Source organism: Cynocephalus volans, chromosome 13, assembly GCF_027409185.1.
Source record: "Cynocephalus volans isolate mCynVol1 chromosome 13, mCynVol1.pri, whole genome shotgun sequence".
NCBI lineage: Eukaryota > Metazoa > Chordata > Mammalia > Dermoptera > Cynocephalidae > Cynocephalus > Cynocephalus volans.
In genome coordinates this window covers 56,985,252-57,004,637 of record NC_084472.1, presented here as the reverse complement: position 1 = coordinate 57,004,637, position 19,386 = coordinate 56,985,252, and the positions used below count along the sequence as shown (strand labels likewise).

General features: G+C 40.4%; 1 pseudogene; it reads left to right on the top strand.

Annotated features, from left to right (window-relative positions):
* LOC134361687 (RNA-binding protein EWS-like) overlaps positions 1 to 3,338 on the top strand; it is a 95,516-nt pseudogene extending 92,178 nt beyond the window's left edge.
* The last annotated feature ends 16,048 nt before the right edge of the window (positions 3,339 to 19,386 follow it).

Below are 19,386 nucleotides of genomic sequence, written 5' to 3'. Positions count from 1 at the left end.
GAAGAGAATGCAACCAGTATAATGTCTGGAAGCCTGAAGGCTTCCTCCTGCCACCCTTCCCACCCCCCGATGGGGGTCGTGGCAGAGGAAACCCTAGTGGCATATGGGGAGGAAGGGGTGGCCTCATGGACTGTGGTGGTACCGGTGGAATGTGGCCATAGTGGAGACAGAGGTGGCTTCTGTGGTGGCCGGGGCATGGACCAAGGTGGCTTTGGTGGAGGAAGATGAGGTGGCCCTGGAGGACCCCTGGACCTTTGATGGAGCAGATGGAAGGAAGAAGAGGCGGATGTGGAGGGCCCGGAAAAATGGATAAAGGCGGGCTGAGCCCGTGGCTCACTGGGGAGAGTGCGGCACTGGGAGCGCGGCGACGCTCCCGCTGCAGGTTCGGATCCTATATAGGAATGGCCGGTGCACTCAGTGGCTGAGTGCCGGTCACGAAAAAGACAAAAAAAAAAAAAAAAAAAAGTGGATAAAGGCGAGGACTGTCAGGAAGGCAGGGACCCAGCAGAGCTGCACTGACTACCAGATTTATTTTTTAAACCAGAAAATGTTTTAAATTTATAATTCCATATTTATAATGTTGGTCACAAAATTATAATTATTCCTTGTCTGTACTTCAGTATTTTTCACCATTCATGAAGAAACATTAAAACGAGTTAAATGGTATAAATAAATAAAAATAAAGAAGCAGCAGCAATGTTAGGAGAAATGACCACAGGTGCCAGTCTTACATTGCCAGGACAAATGTCGGGGGCAGTGCTGGCAGCCTCAGTCAGTGTCACCAGGGACTGGACAAGAACACAATGGCTAGATTGACTCTTGTTTGCTGTCAATCAGTCACTCTTTCTGATTGTTGCAGAAGGAAAACTTGAGAACCAAATATAATAGAAATTTATGATAAACTTCCTGGTGATGGCTTTTTAGTGAAAAAATTTTCAACTGTGGAGATAGCTGAAAGCTGCTAGAATTGATCCTGAAGAAACAAAGACGCGGACTGTATCGCCATTTCTGGAATTTGTTGTGATGTGGGATTTATAGGGATCTCAGCCAAATTTATCTTTATGCCTAAGACTTTTCTTAACTCCTTGTATGTCTCTTGCTACAGAGCGGAGAAAACTTCAGAAATTAAAATGAATAAAAAATATTCCTCAATAAGTGAAAATAGATTGATAAATCTGTGTATACTGCCTATTGAATATGAATATACAGGGAAGATCGATTTTGATGAAATTTTCTTCATTGGAACATAGTTGTTTGTACATGTCTGTGGGGTACAGAGTTGCATATCAATCCCTGTGTGCAATAAGTGATGCTCAAATTAGGATTATTAGTATATTCAACATTGTACAATGTAATAATTTTTCATGGCCCTTTACCAATTCCCCCCTTACCTGCCCCTCCCCCTTTCCCACTTCTGGTAACCTCAGTGACAAATTTGTAGAAGTCTCAAAACCAAAATGTTCTATTTATTACAAAACGTAGAAAAAAGTTTTTATTTTTTCTTAAAAAAAAGGACTGCAATTTTTAAATATTTATTTTTTAATATTTTTGATAATATATTTATCTGCCATGATTATATATGTGAAATTTAATAAAAGAAAAGTTTCATTATCTGCATTTCTTTCCCTCCTGTTATTATTATTTGCTTAATTTCATGATTATTTCTAAAGCTAATTTTATTGTATGGTAGGAGTGTTGTTAAAAATGATCCACTCCAGGTTTCAAACACATTAGGCACAGTGCCAGAGCAGGCATCGCATTCCCAGGGTTCGCAGTTAGAGTTGACATTCACTCCTATCAAGAGAATAATCACAATATATAACTTTGCATTAAAAGCAGCACCAACATTGATACTTATGATTCTATGGTTACCTTTATCACACGGCAGGTATTTGCCGTCTGCTTCTCTTCTTGGCTGACAAAAAAGGGTTTGCGGAATCCCATTCTTTGCAGCTACCTCGATTCTGGTGGAAATGTCAGTTTCCCCCTGTAGGTTCTCTTATTTCCATCCAAGGCCGGGCCTATGTAGGATGGTTGAATCTGGATGATTGATTTATCTTTGCAGACTTCCTCCTGGACTCTTTTCTCTTCTTTCTCAGTCCCTCGGCCTCCCATGCCCTCTTCCCCTGGCTCCTAATCAAATCCTCCCCCCTTGAAGGCTGTGTGATACAGTGGAGAAAGCAAGGGTCTTGGGCATAGTTTTGTTAATCCTGGCTCTGTCACTTACTAGCTGTATGATGTTAAGCAATTTACTCTCTTAGCCTCTATTTTTCATTTGTAAAATGGGGATAATAGCAGATGATGAAAATTAAGTGAGTAAGCATAGGTACTTAGGATAGTGTCTGCCCTACAGGGAACAAGGGGTGGATATTCTTTTTTTTTTTTTTTTTTTTTTTGTCTTTTTCGTGACCAGCACTCAGCCAGTGAGCGCACTGGTCATTCCTATATGGGAGCCGAACCCGCGGCGGGAGAGTCGCCGCGCTCCCAGCGCAGCACTCTACCAAGTGCGCCACGGGCTCGGCCCAAGGGGTGGATATTCTAATGACAGAACAGAATGTTAGGCATTAGCCAGTAGCGGAGTTGGGAGCAATCTTAAGGTCAACCAGTTATCTCTTTGGAGAGACCTACTCTTGTGTTGTCTAAAAAATTTAACAATCGGCATATAGCTTTGGCCCTCCCACTAGAGACCCACGTTAAGCTCTAACAGAGTGTCATCTCAGTGCCCACTCTAAAAGTGCCACTCTTGGACAGTTGCACTGAGAAGGATTAAGGATTGTCCCTGTCCCATGAGAACGAGGGCTCAGACAATTGGCACCTGCGATGGAAGAGGGATCAGAGAATGCCAGTGAGTCTCTGGATCTGCCATGCCTGTTTTTCCCTCTCAGCTGTCAAAGCCAAGCCTGTGTCCTGCATCCTAAGGCTACCCTTTCCTTACGTGCCTGACACAGGTGAGGAACAAAATCTGGTTAGTCAAGCAAACACAAATAGACAATTGGCTGATTTGAATCCAGGTGATGTTTTCCCCGAGCCAGGGTCATAATTTGAGAGGTGGGGTCAAAGCCAAGGCTGTTTGGCAAAGAGGGAAAAATTGGTAAACAATGGTTTAAAAATATATTACATGCCAAGCATTCTGTATTCAATTTCTAATATTTATTTATGAGTATGTGTGGCTATTTTTCAGGAATTCTAGTAGCAAGTACCCAACTGTTCCAAACCTCCCGCCTGTTACTGAGAGAGGCCTCTGAAACACGTCTGTGCTTCCAACAGCCTCCCAGAGAAGTTGGGCAAACCACGGCAGAACTGGCCCAGCAAGCCCCGTGTACGAGTGCAATGACTGAGCAGAGTAGGTGACCCGACCCCTTCTGCAGCTGACCCCAGAGGGGAGGAACTTCTTTCCAGGCTCAAAGCCCTTCTTCCATGGCACACCTCTGGGCTGCCCCGACCGCTGAAGCCAGCATCTCTTACATCCTTTAACCACCGACTGAGCATTTGTTATTTCTGATCGCAGCCCGACCTTTCTTGCACTTCTTTATATGCTTAAATTCCTACCACATGCTGGAGGTAAAAAAAAAAAAAAAAAAGAAAAAGAAAAAAAAGGGGGGGGGGTAAATGGGCTCATTTTATTGTAAGAAGGCTCACTCATTCGCCTTTTTACCTTCTTCGTACTCTCGGAGATTCTGAATCTGGTAGCCTAGAATTTGATAACACGAACAAACAATCCTCAATTTTCAAAGTTAATAATAATTTTCATGGATTTGAAAACTTCAAGTACAAGGCTTTCAAGTCTTCACCTTTGAGAGCTCTCCCACAAAATTCCTCTGATCACTTCACGCCCCTCCCCTGCTCTCCCCCGATTTCTTACGACTTTCTAGAGGTGTAAGGAGTAGAACTGGAGGCTCTCCAGGCTGTAGACACACATATGTCATGGGATGAGGTTTTTTCCAGGAGTAAATAAAAGCACCAGGGACATAGAAATGTAAGCACAGTTGTTTGTTCTCTTCCTCTTTCTCCTTTCTTGGGAGAAAATAAATCCAGCTTCCCTGGATCTAGGGAAACATCTAAATCAGGTCTCCTTTCTTCAGAACGAAGATTGTTTTGCCCGCTGGGTTAGAGAAACTGGATGGACCCATATGGGAAGATTTTGGCAAAAGAAATCATTTCTGCTGATTGGAATTCTGTGTGAAGTTTCCTGAAAGCACTCAGAAACCTCCAAAAGTATAGTTCTGGCTCCTGGGGAGCTTCTAGGGGAGCTGCAGAAGGTGCTGGAAACCCGGATTAGAAGGAGTAATCTTGAGTGGATCTTGGGACAAAGTAGACTACAAGCCTCAAGGAAAAGAGAGCTAAAGGAAGAGAGAGGAAATCATGTTTAGCGCAAGGGTAAAGCTGGGTTTGCATATGCGATTATTCAGGAATGATATCTTTCCTATGGAAAAGGACTGTCCTCTAACAGCTAGTTGGAGCTTAGCTATGAATCTCTAGCAGCTATTAAATATTGTGCAATGGTCACCAAAGAGGGTACAGACCAAAAACCTAAATGACCTGAGGACTTGGTCCTTCTAAAAGATTGCATTGTCCTATGCTGTGCAGACTCAGCATGAATATCATTAGAAACTAGGGCGCTCATTGTATTTCTCCAGCTTCAGCTTTCTTCATTATACACCCTTTCTTTATGCTTTCAGCAATTGTCCAAGAGTTGCACGGTCCAATACGTAGCCACTAGCTATATATGAATATTTAAATCTAAATTAATTTAAATTAAATTAAATTAAAAACTTATTTCCTTGGTTGCACTAGCCACCTTTGAAATGCTCATTAGCGGTATGTAGCTAAGGGCTACCATACTGGACAGCACAGATACGAAAGGATTCCCTCACTGCAGAAAATTCTATAGACAGCACTATCCTAAAGAAGACAATATGCATCTTTGCCTTCTCAAATTTATCCTAAATGAGTACTTTTACCATTTCCCCCAAATAAAATACATAACGGAACTTTAACTCTATTTACCCAACTTCTGCTTCTTGTGCTATTATTGTCATGTATTTTAATTCTACGTATATTTTAAGCCTTATGAGAAATTTTATTGTTGTTTTATACATTCAGTTTTTGTACAGATTTACATATCTATCCTTTTCAGTATTCTTCTTTCTTTCCTGCATTGCCCTGTTTTCATCTAGGGTCATTTTTCTTTTCACCTGAAGAATTTCCTTAGTACTTCTTATAGAATAGGCATTTGGATGAAGGATTTTCTCATTCTTTGTTTTACTGTAAATGTCCTTATTTTGCTTCTATTTTCAAAGCATTTTTAAAATATAGAATTATATTACATTTTTTGTTTTCGTTTGTTTTGTTTGTTTCTTTATTTGTTTTTCGCGGCTGGCCTGTATGGGATCTGAACCCTGGTGTTACCACACCACACTTTCTTAAGTGAGCTAACCAGCCAGCCCTGGATATAGAATTATAGGTTGGTAATTTTTCCTTTAAACATTTAAAAAATATTATTCCACTGTCTTGCTTCTGTGTGAGAGGTTAACGCTTAGTTTTATTTTTGCTCCTTTGTAGATAATGTATCTTTGGTTGCTTCCAAGATTTTCTCTTTGTATTTGTTTTTTATCCATTTGACTACAATATGCCTAGGAGTGGTTCCTTTGTATTTATCCTACGTGAGGTTATCTGATAGAAGTTTTGTGGTTATTTTAAAGTCCATGCCTAATAACTCTAATATCTGAATCACCTGTGGGTCTGTTTCTTTTGTCTGCTTTTTCTCTTGGCTTTTAGTCGCTTGGTTCTGATAATTTTGGAATGAAAACTGTCTACACATGGTGTATAAATTGAAGAGGTTTAGGATGTTTTCATCATCTTACAAAAAGAAATGAATTTCCTCTGGCAGAAAGCTAGAGAATACAGGCAGAGAACCTTGATCCAATTAGGGACTGAGAAGGATTATTGACAGACTGACTTGGTAAATTGAGTTACAGGAATCCCAACATGTCCTGAAAAAGCATTGTTTATCTTTTATTGCAATATAAAATGCTGACTCCACTCCATGAGAATAGTTGTCTTAGCCTGAGTTTCTACAGACTGAGCCTGAGGCAAAATTCATGTGTTAATACTTTCTTTGGAAGAGTGTCTTAATCCAATTGGACTTCTACACAAAATACCATAAACTAGATAGTTTATAAACAATAGAAATTTATTTCTCACAGTTCTGGAGGCTGGGAAGTCCAAGATCGAAGTGCTGGCAGATTTGATGTCTGGTGAGGGCCCTCCTTCTGGTTCACAGATCGTGCCTTCTAGCTGTGTCCTTTCATGATAAGGGACAATGAGCTCCCCTGGGCCTATTTCATAAGGTCACTAATTCCATGAAAGCAGAGCTCTAGAGACCTACTTACCTCTGAAAAGGCCCCACTCCCTGATACTGCCACCTTTGGGGTTAGGATTTCAACATGAATTTTGAGGACACTAACATTCACACCATAGCAAGGCTTGCAAACCAAGCAAAGAAAGAGTGAAGGAAAAGAGAATAAGTGGAGAAAGGGGAGAGTAAAGACTCAAGAGGTGTTTGAGCATGACTGTTTTGCCTTATTCCTGCAGTGCCTTTTCTTTTAAGCCCTGGAGCTTCCTTGTGACTGCTGAGATGTCATAGAACATGCTTGGCACCATATATATACAATACAGATTACCAGGTAGTTAAAATGGGGGACTGCAACTTTAATGAGAGAAGAAGGAAAGGGATACAGGAAAGGAAATTGCAGGCACCCGATATCAGATTTATCTGTTTCACATTGTCCCTTGGATGGCTCAAAAAGTGCAGCCCTCCCTTAAGGCTGAAGGCCTTATACCTGGCTGTCTTTTGGGTCTTTCCCCAGAGCTATTCAGCTGGCAAATTGGAAGGCAGCAAAGAGCCCTGTGCTCCTTTCCCTGCTGTTCATAAGCCAACAATCAACCCTGAAGATGGTGAAGGTGGAGAGGAGTGGATTTGCTCTAAGGCCTACAAATCTGTGTAATAATTCATGTGTAATAATTATGGCAATATCTTGGGGGAAAGCCTCCAAACTTCTTAGAATAGCTGCAAGAAAAAAAGAGTATTTACTGAGGACCTGCTATGTGCCATGCCCTTTGCTAGGAAGTTTCGTGATTTATTTTCAAGCCTCATCATAGCACCACAAGGAAAGAACTATTTTTTCCAATTTACAGTTGAGGAAACTGAGAATCCGGCGGATGTCATGAAGCTGGTGTTTACCAGAAACTTTGTTACTTAGAAAACCCACACTGTTTTTAGCCTGATGTTCATCTGTACACCCATGTTTAAATACTTACAGTGATTTTGGTAGAAGTTGGCACAGGTCCTTTCTTCTGTCTTCCAACTGGAAATGTACTTCGTCCTGTCATGGTGTCAAAACCATCCTCTCCTCAGCTGGCCACTGTCTGAGAGTTCTAGAAGGGTGTTAACTGGCACAGAGTGTTCTCTTGGTCTGGCCAACGCCAGATCGCATCCACCCTTGAGGTGCTGACAACATCTTCCCTGCCCACCTAACTACCGGCCACACCGAGGCACCAGGCTAACCCTGATGAACAGTTGCCTCCTGTATTAAGCCCCATAGACAGCCCTGAGAGCCTCTGAATAACCATTCTGTCACTTGTTGCTGACTGATTTTATAACTTGGTTGTGTGTTTATTGGGAGCCCTTTCTTTACCTTGAGGGAGAGAGGAAAGAGCCGGATTGGGCTATTCATGAGAGAAGCAGTAGGAGGTTCTGTTTAGTCTGAAGATGAAGTTCATTGTTAAGGGAAAGTAACCTTTTCTTCTAAATCTACCTTTCTGAGCTTCCGACTCACTGGGATTTTGCTGCTGTAATTGCTGGATACTGAAAGGAAAGTGCAAGGACCTTTGGCCCAACCTTAAAAGGAGCTCCATCTAGTGGGATTGTTTTTAAACACAAGCGTTAGGCTGCCGGGGAGTGGGGGTGGGGGTGGGGGTCTCTTTTGCATTAAGGGGCCCGGCATCTGCCTCTTATTTTAGGCACTGAGTCAACAGGATGATTGAGCATTTCCTAAATCCAAATAAGCCGAGCTAACACCCCTTGGATTTAAACAGGGTGCACGTTAGTTGAGCATATTTTGAAGCCCAGTAACTTGAGTTCCACTTACTCTTGACAGCAGAGAGGAGGGTGGATTCTGATGTGCAGGCCCTGACAGCTGGGAAAATGGCAGGGAAGGAGGGGAGAGAGGAAGGCAAGTGTCCTGGAAGTTTCTGTAAAAGATCAGGCATTGGTAGATGCTCATTCAGTGAGCATCCTCCCCACAAAAACAAGCAGACAGATGACTGGCAGTACCAGGCTTCAGAAGCTGGCTCAGCCATCGAGAGAGGAAAATCCCCCTTCTCTTCCACACCCAGGTGGGGCCTGTCAGAGACCCTAAATGTTTAATTTTTCCCGTAACACCTGTTGCTCAGTGTGGCCTGAACACAACGTATTTCAACCCCGTCACCCCTCCTATTTAATGGCAGCTTGCTATAACTTCAGAAGGTTAGGATTTCAGGGAATTAAAAACTGCTCAGATCAGCATCCACTGCTCGACCACGCTGTACCTTCCCTCTGCTAGGAACAGTGTACAAGCGTACTTCAAAAAGTTCATGGAGAAATAGAATTGAAAGATAACACGAATCTTTCCATGAACTTGTTGAAGTGCCCTCATATTTGTGCCCTAGGGCTGCCGTAGCGAATTACCACAAACTAGGTGGCTTGAGCCGATAGAAATTTATCCTCTCGCATTTATGGGGGCCAGAAGTCTGAAATCAAGGTATTGGCAGGGCCATGTTCTTTCTGGGGAGAATCTGTTCCGTGCCTGTCTCCCAGTTTCGGTGTTGCTGGCAATCCTTGGTGTTCTGTGGCTTGTAGACACATCACTTCGTCTCTGCCACCATCTTCAAGTGATGTCCTCTGTGTGTGTTCACATTGTCTTCCATCTGGGTGTGTCTGTGTCTTCACAGGGCATTCTCTCTTCTGCTCTTCTTACAGGACACCAGTCATACTGGATTAGGGACTCACCCGACTGCCCAAGACTTCATCATAATTTACAACTTGGTTATATCTGCAAAGATCGTATTTCCAAAGAAGATCACATTCACAAGGACTGCAAGTTAGAATTTCAGCATATCTTTTTGGGGGGACATGTTCGACCCACAAGAAATCAATAGGAAAAGACAATGGCAGGCAGAAAACTACCAGATCAACACCATTTACAAGGGTGAAGGATTGAAGCAGGGACTCCTAATCCTGCAGTTGTTTTCCTGAGTTCCCACACCCCCATTCATATGGACCTCTGTTATAGGAGGCTATGCACGCAACCCCAGATGAGACCACGATATCTTATACTGAATATTATTTTAGTAGGATTAGAAATACATTTTAAAGATGTGACTTCTTTAGAAAGGCAATAAGGATCTATTATTTATTTAGAACACTTTCCAGTTTGTATTTGTCAATAATTCACTGCCTTTTCTTTCTAGTGGACTTGGAATAACTATGACATGCTTCACACGATCTGCACATTTCCATTGAAATGGAGAGTCAACCTGAAATATGGACACTTTCCTATGAGTCATTTTATCCAGGACTCCTCCTTATTTACTACATTGTATATTCAACAGATAATGCAATAGATCCTATTGCACTAAAGCATATAATACTCTGATTCCTTATGCTTTTTGCAATCTGTGTTGCCTTTTTACCAATAACACATGTGTGCAACATGTAAGTGTTGTCCATATAGGAAATACTTTACCCCTCTTTTCAAACAGACATAATAATAATACCTGTCATTTACTGACTGTCTTCTGTGTGCCAGCCACTGTGCTACTTGATTTATATGCATTATTTTATTTAATCCTTAAAGTAAATTTATGCTGTGAGTATTATTCCCATTTTACAGATGAAGACGTTGAGACTTGGATAATTAAGCATCTTGTCCCAAATCACATAGCTCTTCAGTGGTGGAGCTGGAATTTTAATCCAAGTTTATGATTCCAAAGCTCATATTAGACTGCCTTCATATAATGTTTTCCACAGTAATCCTGATGGGATTTTGTTGACCGATCTAGTTCTTTTTTTCCTCTTGTCAACGTTTGACACACTCGGGAGAAAAGCAGCCCCTATGCAACTAATGATCCAAACCCATTTCAATGTTTCCACATTTTTCTTTTGACCACTAGGTGGAGATATGTCTATTTTCTCTCCAAAAGATCTTAAACTCTGTACCCAATACTTTGGTGAACTCATTTCCCCTCTTTGGGCCCCCCAAAGCCCAAAAGCTATAGAATCAGAACCAGATTACTAATGAGTCAAAACACACAGAACTGGGTCTATGGACTAACCTGTTCATCTTAGTGTTTCTCTAGGCTTTATTAAAAGTGAAAAAAAAAAAATCCATAGTGATTCTAGTCAATAGTTGAATCAACAATCCACTTATATGCAATAGACACTGTAGGCTTGGAAACTACATGAATGTGTTTTTTTTGAATCATAAAGAGCTACATCAATGTAATAATCATAAGAATAAAAATTATAATGAAAAATTATAATCTAATGAAGGTGAAGGGGTGATGAGCATCTTTAAAATTGCCTTAGTAGCTTTCATAAAATGATATCTAATATGCATGGTCTATGTACCTGGAGTAGATGGTAGTTGGAGTATACTCTCTGCATGTGTAATTGACCCACTTGGATCTTTGACCATTCATTTACTTATCTAACAAATATCAAAAAAAGGGCCTCCAATGTGTACTAACTGGTGAACACAGGCTCATACCATGGCCCGTGTTACAGTAGGTGCACCACAAACAGATATCTACCCTAGGAGTTATATATATGTATGTGTATACAGTCAATCCTTATTATTTTCAGATTTCTTGTTTGTGAATTTGTCCACTAGCTAAAATTTATTTGCAACCCTGAAATCAATACTTACAGCATTTTTGTGGTCATCTACAATACAGAGTGGCCAAAATTTTGAGTCACCCAATATGTACGTTTCCAGCTGAGATTAAACAAGGTGATTCTCTGCCTTCTTGTTTCAGCTCTTGTACCATAAACAAGTGTTTTTTCCCCCATTCTGTTTAGTGCCATATTTTCCACATTTTTATGCTTTTTATTTGTGGTTTTGCTGTTTAAATGGGCCCCCACATGTCGTGCTGAAGTGCCATCTAGTGTTTCGAAGGGCAAGAAGGCTGTGATATGCCTTATGAAGGACATACATGTGTTAGATGAGATTTTTTCAGCCATGAGTTATAGTGCTGTTGGCTGTGAGTTCAGTGTTAATTAATCAACAATATATATTAAATAATGAGTCTTTAAACAGGAAACACAAATAAAACAAGTTTACATATTGGCCAGTTGATGACATAAAATGTGACCAAAAACTCATGGAAACTTAACTCTGTACTTCTCCCAGGAGCAATGATTCAGTATTTGCCAACTCAGTGTTCACAGTGACTGTTGTGCAAAGAGGGGGTTAGAATATAATACTCTTTGAGCTGGGAAAGAAATTTCAGACTGAAGAATGAAGCCGGCAAATCCATGCAAAGATTTTTATTAAAAGGGTAACTTATGTACAGGAAAGGTCCACACAGCAAAGAATCAGATGTCTACAGCAGATGAGTATACTCTTTCCCTGGCTTTTAGTTAAGGCTTATATAGCATAACTTCAAATAAATAATTTAAGAAAAATAAACGTCCTATGATCTATGAAGCAGGGAACTTGTGATGCTTGCGCACAGAGTAGTTTATGCTAGGAGTTACAGTAAGTCACCTAGTCCCTGAGCCCTATGTTCCTGTTAGGCTTGCCCTAAAGTTAATCTATAATTGGTCAGTGAAACAAAGGAATGAGGCTAAACAGGAGTCAACATGGCAGATGGGGCACAAGATGGCATTAGTCCTGGTCACCCTCTAAGAACTATGCTGATCCCATGGGGGATGGAGAAAGATCAGATCTAGAGTTAATGATGTCACAGTAGATTTCAGGGATGACTATTACAGATGTTACAGATTTCCTATCATTTTTCTATTATTTGTAACCCCCTGTCTGTTCTCCTGCCCCAACTAGTATGAAATTGCCTTGAATGACTTCAAAAGGATTTCTAACCTTATTTAGAGTTGGAGTAGAACAAGAGAGATGTACAGCTGGGGGCCTTCCTGCAGTGCCCAAGTGAGAGAATAAAGTCTGGAGAAATGTAGGTGATGGCAGCTAAGAAGGAGAACAGCTAGCCAATCCCTGGAACCCCTGAAAAGAGAAGCAAGGGGGAATCCTTCACCGCCCAGCAATTCTTCCAAGACGATGCGTGCAGGTAAATGGTCCTAGAGCCAATCCCCAAAAGACCTGGACCAAAAGAGGGGCCTCAACCTTTAAGGACTGCTTGAGGAAGTTCTAAAAGGTACAATGATCAGGGCTTGTAGAAAATGCTGGGGCCAACCCAGAGGTCTTTATTGATCTATCAGAGCCAGGGAACAAGGAAGACGACTCTTAGGCTTGAGGGAGAGTGCAGTGTAAATACCTGCCGGAAAGAATACAGAACTACTCAGAACTAACTACTCAATAACGCTTTTGTTTCTCTATCACGGAAAATGATCTTTCTACCAGGAAGGGTATAATAAAAATAAGCTTAGGCAGATGTGAAAGCCAGAGAGGGAGGAGCCATACAGCTTAACATCCTGGGTACAGGTGACAGTGAGGGCAGACACACCTCCACGCTAACCCCCAGGGTTCAGATGAACCAATGACAGGGAGATGACAAAAGGGCCTGATGTGATGATTTAAGAAGAAGAGGGAAAGGTGGAATCTGGGAGGTACTAACATAGACAAGTTAGTGTGAGTTCCTAGCTAAAGATTAGAACCTACCATTAAAGCAGTCAATTTTTTAGCCCTAAGCATGAGCATTAAGAACTAGTTGTGGAAAACCAACCACACTTCCCCTTTTTATGGGATTGCAAATTAGGGGGAGTTTATAGAGTTATGTATGTGGATTCTGGCAAAGGCTGTCGTGGTACCATGTAAATAAGATAGAAAAATTGGATAACATCCCATCAGAACTGGGCTGGACGATCACCTGACCTAGAGCATAGGCCAGCTGACAGCAAAGGCCCCTCCCAGTTCCAAAACACAGGAAAATTGATGGAATACCAGTTTTGAGTAAGAAACTGATGACTTACTAAATTTCAACTACTACACTTGATACTGGGAATAGAAAAATGCATTCCTTCCCTGAGTGAACCCATTCCTGGAGACGTTAAATCCAGCAAATCCAATGAGTGTTCACTCAAAAACTTACACATAATGTTCACAGCAGCATTATTCTTAACCAAAAAGTGGAAATGACCCCAATGTTTATAAACTGATGAGTGGTTAAATGAAATATGGTATAGCCACACTTGAGACTTGTGCATACTGTACATAAATGTCATCTAATAAAAGAACAGTAAACCACAGAAAATGTGGTATATCCATACAATGGAATATGATTTGGCAATAAAAATTGATTAAGAGCTGATACACACTACAATGCCGGCAAACCTTGAAAACATTATGCTAAGTGATAGAAGACAGTCACAAACGACTACATATTGTCTCCTTTCCTTTTCCTTGTATGAAATACCCCATATAGGTAAACCACCAGAAAGATTGGTGGTTGTCTAGGGCTAGGGGGTAGGTGAAGGAAAATGGAGAGTGACCGTTAATGGATGCAGAGTTTCTTTTGGGGTCGATGAAAATATTCTAAAATTGAATGTAATGATGTTTGAACAATTCTGTGAATATGCAAAAAAAACCATTGAACTGTGCACTTTGAATGAATTATGTGGTATGTGAATATGATCTTAATAAATGTTATTTTTTAAAAAAAGAGTGAACTTTCCTTCTGGAAATAATACACTCTGGCTGGTCCCTTGTCAGAGTTTCTAGTAATTTACATGCTCACTTGTCAGTCTCCTCTACCAAGAAACCATCAATTAATCATCTTTGTATCTCCAGCGTCTAGCACAGCTGAAAGTTCAGTAAACTGGTAGCATGCTAGCTGGCAACCTGGCAAAATTAAACGCAAGAGAAAAAAAATCCTCAATGAGTGCTTCTTTGTAAACATATGACATTGAATATCTCTGTAAAGAGATAACCCCTCACCTAAAAACTCACTTTATAGCATTAAAATACCCAAATCAGTCACAAATAAACAAAAAGAGAAGGCAAATTTGTTTTTTTGCAACCATGTATTCAGTGCTGAAATCCAAACAGGTAATGCAAATTATATGCTATAAAATATTCCTTTGGGGGTACTTCCACCTGGGCAGGGTGAAAGGGAGATTTTTAATGTAAGAGTTCCATAAAGTTTTAACTGAAACATCTCCCCCCCACCCCTGGGTTATTCAGTATCAAACACTGATTTTCTTTATTGTGCCAAGAACCCTCAACTCCAGAGTAAGTTTCAATCTTCTCAAAAAACGTCCATTGACTAATTGATGGGTAAATGCCTCCAAAGGTATTCAACAGCATATGTAGTAGAAAGAGCTCTTTGAGGCTTCTTGTTCTATGAATTTTGACTCTTCTATTTCCATAAACTCCCCATGGCCGAGCTACTCTGAATGAGAACTTTTCAAGCCCATTTGCAAGAAAAACTTCTTTACTCAATATACAATATAGCAAAGGAGTGATTTTTCTTCTTTGACAATCCCAAAGGTGTCAAAAGGAGTACAAAAGGTGTACAAAAGGAGTCTTGTTTCTTTGGAATTAAGTTCTTAGCATATGGATCACATAAAGGAAATAAAAATGGAAGCTTCACTGAAATACTATTTCTCACTTCTCAGAGTGGCAAAAATCCAGAAAAGGGACAAAATATCCATTGTTGGTGGAGATGCTAAGTAGTGCAATAGGCAATCCTATTTCTAGGAATCTATTTCAATGATATGCTTTCAAAAATAAGAAATGAATATACACAAGGCTTTTATTATAACACTATTGGTAAGAGCAAGAGACTTGAAATAGCCCAAATGTCCATCAGCAGAGAGATGGTTGAGAAAACTAAAGTAAATCCATGTTAGAGTACTATGCAGCTGTAAAAAAGAACAAAGACACTCTCTTTGTGCTGATATTGAGCTAGAGTTATTTTTAAGTGCAATACAGGTGCAGAAAATGTGTATAAAAGTTACCTTTTCTCTTTAAGGAGAAATAATGAATATACACACATATTCATTTGCTTATATAAAAAACTATCGAAGGACAAATCAAAATTTTAAAATGTTACTGCAAGGGAGAAAGGCAATAGACAGAAGGGCACAAGACAACAGCTAGACTTTTCTGGTTATTTGATGATATCAAGGAATTATTATTAATATTTTTAGATGTGATAATGATACTGTGGTACAGATGGTCCCCAACTTAGCATGGTTCAACATGTTTTTTCAACTTTACAGTGGTGCAAAACCAGTGCAATTTCTATGTAATGTACAGTACTCAATAAATTACGTGAGATATTCAGCACTTTATTAGGAAATAGGCTTTGTGTTAGATGATTTTGCCCCAGTGTAGACTAATGTAAGTGTTCTGAGCATGTTTAAGTTAGGCTAGGCTAAGCTATGATGTTCAGTAGATTAGGTGTATCAAACACATTTTTGACTTAAAATATTTTTAACTTAAAATGGGTTTATTGGGATGTAACTCCATCGTAAGTTTAAGAGCATTTGTATTTTTTTTTAAATTGCCATATCTTTAGAGATACAAACTGAAGTATTTTTTTAGATGACATCATATAACATCTGGGGTTTTCTTTAAAATAATGCATTAGGGATGGAAGGAAAAGTGGGTTGAAGTATAGAAGAAACAAGATTGGCCACTTGTTGATAACTATTGAACTTGGCTGATAGCTACATAGGGGTTCATTATATTATTCTTATTCCTTTTGAACGTTTGAAGATTTCCTAAATGAATTAATACTTGTCATGAACCCTAGATTTCCTCTTTCATAATTTCTGATAATTTTTCTAGAATATTATTTAATGCTTCTGAATCTATGCTTGTCCTCTGAACTCAAATATTGAATTAGCCAATGATCAAACATCTTTCTTTACTAGTTCTCCTAAACTGTTTTACAAGCACTGAAAGGAAATAATGTTTTCATTAAAACAATTAGCAACCCAGAGGCAAATAACGTGTTGATTGCCATGGGCTTCCATCAGCTATTTTCTTTGTAGTTGAAAATTGTGCTCACATCTTAATGGAACAATCTGAATTGGAGGGTCCTTTGTGTATGTCTATGCCTGACTCCCAAGGAGCTTGTCAGCATAAGTCCTAGAGACATCTGGGCTGAACTTGCTCCCATCTCTCACACTGAGTTTAGAAATGTTCTTGGACCAGACCATGCTAGCCTGGGGTCTGAGGATGTTGAGTGAGCATTTTGTTTGTGTTTGAGTGTACAGTACTGTATAGTGCCTCCTGTATAACTGCATGTACTGTATACTGTGCCCTGTATAACTGTAAGAGGGATAAGGTGCACTGGTGTAGGTAAGGTGATTTCTGGCATACATGCAGATTAGGCTACACGTAGGCCTGCTTTGGCCATATATAAATGGTTAGGTTTTCAGACGGTGTGATGTGACCTTTATGTTCTCAGACTTTATTATCCCAAACATGCATACTTCTCTCCCATGAGGATTTGATGACCTAGATCTGGGATTTTCTTTAAAATAATGCATTGGGGATAGAAAGGAAAGTGAAGAAAGTTGAAGAAAGAAACAATTTAAAATTAATTAAAATTTATTTGTTCAGTGGTACTAGCCACATTTCAGTGCTCAATAGCCGTGTGTGGCCAGTGGCTACCATATGGACAGCACAGATTCAGAATGTCTCCATCATCTTAGAAAGTTCTGTAGGACAGCTGTGATCTAGAAGGTTGCACCTCCATCCTTAATAATATTTCTGATTTTTCACATGTACCCTAGATGAGTTGATGTCCTTAACCTTTAGAATTTAAATCCTGTTGATGTCATACAAGCCGTCTCTGTATCTGGTCTTGTCAGAAGTTTGAGCCTATTGGTAACTTCTGTCTACACAGTGTGGAGTATCATGCTTCATTTCTTAAGTGTGGGTCTTCTGACATTTTTGCAGGTTTTATGCTTTATGCATTGTATTTCCTTTTCTCATAGCAAAAAATGAAAATCTGTCGATGTTTGAAGAAAAATGTGCAAAAACCAAAGAAAGCTGTAAGAGAGATGCATTTGCTCGAGGTGTGGGTGCTGATTGGGCTGATTTCTGCTGGCTGGTCATTAGGTAGACACGGGGATAAGTTTGGCTGTTAGTGAGGGTATCATCTGTGGTTACAGATGTTGTAATAGCAAGGATTACAAATAGTCATTATATACCAGAGTTGACTTGACACACCTTTATCACTACAGCCAACATAATTGATTTCAAGATATTCATTCATAGCCTGAAATTCAAATAAATTGATAGTTGATGAAGCCTCACACATGTAAAGTTTCAGTCTAGAGTGAAGAATCCTTAGTCCTAGTAGAACGTGATCACAGTGAAGTTTTTTCTTCCTGTTTCTACCTGGGCTGGTGGTCCCCTAACAAAGCATCTCAGACTATAGAAATTACTTTCTCCAAGTTTTCAGGGAGACTAACCCTGCTCTCCTAAGAGACTACTTTTGGTGATTCAATGAAATCCTCCTAGAAATATATTTTGCTTTGGCAAATAGAGGCATAGTTACTACCCAGGCAATTCCCAGAGAAGCCCCATTGATATTTCTGGACATTTTTTCTTTAAGAGGGAATTCTTTTAAAAGTTTCACTCAGGGACCTAGAATTTCCTTGAAAGATCACAGAATATTCCTGGCATGGGTTTGACATTAGTGTGCATGCTAGCCTAGCTAACTAATAGTTATTACACATCATCTTACACAGGAAGGTACTAGAATACTCTACAAAATTAAATTAATATTCAGAAATATGACAGTTATGGTAATGACAAGATTTGGGCAGAAGTAATTGTGGAGTCCTTGACAATTACAGTTGAGAAGATACACTGAGATAGCTTGAACATCAATTACAAAATAACCTTCCAGCCTGACATTTTAGAAATTTTATGTTTTCTAGCATTCTAAAAGACTGCTCTGTTCTCAAGTTTATCTCTCAGTATGTTGGGAACCCAAAGTCTGGACAAAAACGTGGAATGAACTGGACGCAGGAGAGGAGCGAGCACATGGGGATGCTGGTTGACCTCTGGGTAAAGGCAAACTCCTCATGCCAAAATCTCCAGTCTTTTACAAGGTATGAGATAATAGGAAGGTAAAGACTTAGATCATTCATTCATTCATGCATTCACTCCTTCCATTATTATTTATTCAGTTGATTATTTGTTTGTGAGAGGGTGGAATTTTTTTACCCCTCTTACAGCCTTCCTTTCTTCTCTTCACATTCTAGTGAGGAGAAGATCTTAGACAGACAGCTAGCTAGGCAGACATTTTAAATATGTAATGCATATTAATGGGCAATATTAGCAAGAAGCGCTTGTGTGTCATGTTCCTGGCCATCCCCAAGGAACCTGAAAGTCTTATGGCTTGGGCTGAGCAGGGCAACAGGGAGGGACCTGGCTCTGGCTACCTGGATAGTGCAGGAAGCACGGTCCTCATGACCCTCGGGCTGCTGCCAGGATGGAGCCAGGATCCCGAGGAAGGGGTGAGGAGGGAGGAGAAAACAGGGAGAGAGAGCAGAGAGAGCAGGGCCCCCTCAGGAGACCATGGAGGAGGCTCTGTATTAGGGGATGCTGAGGGGAAAGTAAGGAAACGTCTGGCCCCATCTTCTGGAAGTTGTGCATGTTTCTGATTGGCTGCAAAAAAGAATGTTTTCTTTCTGGTAAGGGACTGACTGGCCGGTCCTCAGGGAGGGTGGGTGGAGGCTAGTCGAGGACTTGTTCATCCATACACCCTGGAGGCCCTTCGTGAGGAGCCTTGGCAACTCCACAGTGGGGTCATCTCCAGCAGCTGCTTCTGAGGACTGACCTTCTGTTAGAAAGGAAAGACTCACGAGAGAACCAACAGACACGGAAAGCTGAAACTAAAGAAAAACCCACGAGAGAAAGAAGTGCACATTTACGCATTACTACTACTGCATGCCAGACACCTACGGATAACACCAGACTCCCTTAAGAAGTCTCCATGAACAGATGTTTTAGAGCTAGGTTTTTAAACGTCACAGGAAATTTGCTTGCTATGGTAGGCAGAACAATGGCTTCCTGAAGATGTCCGTGTCCCAATCCCTGGCAGCTGTGAATATGTTCTCTCTCCTGGCAAAAAGGACTTGGCAGATGTGATTAAGTTAAGGATCTTCAGATGAGGAGATTATCCTGG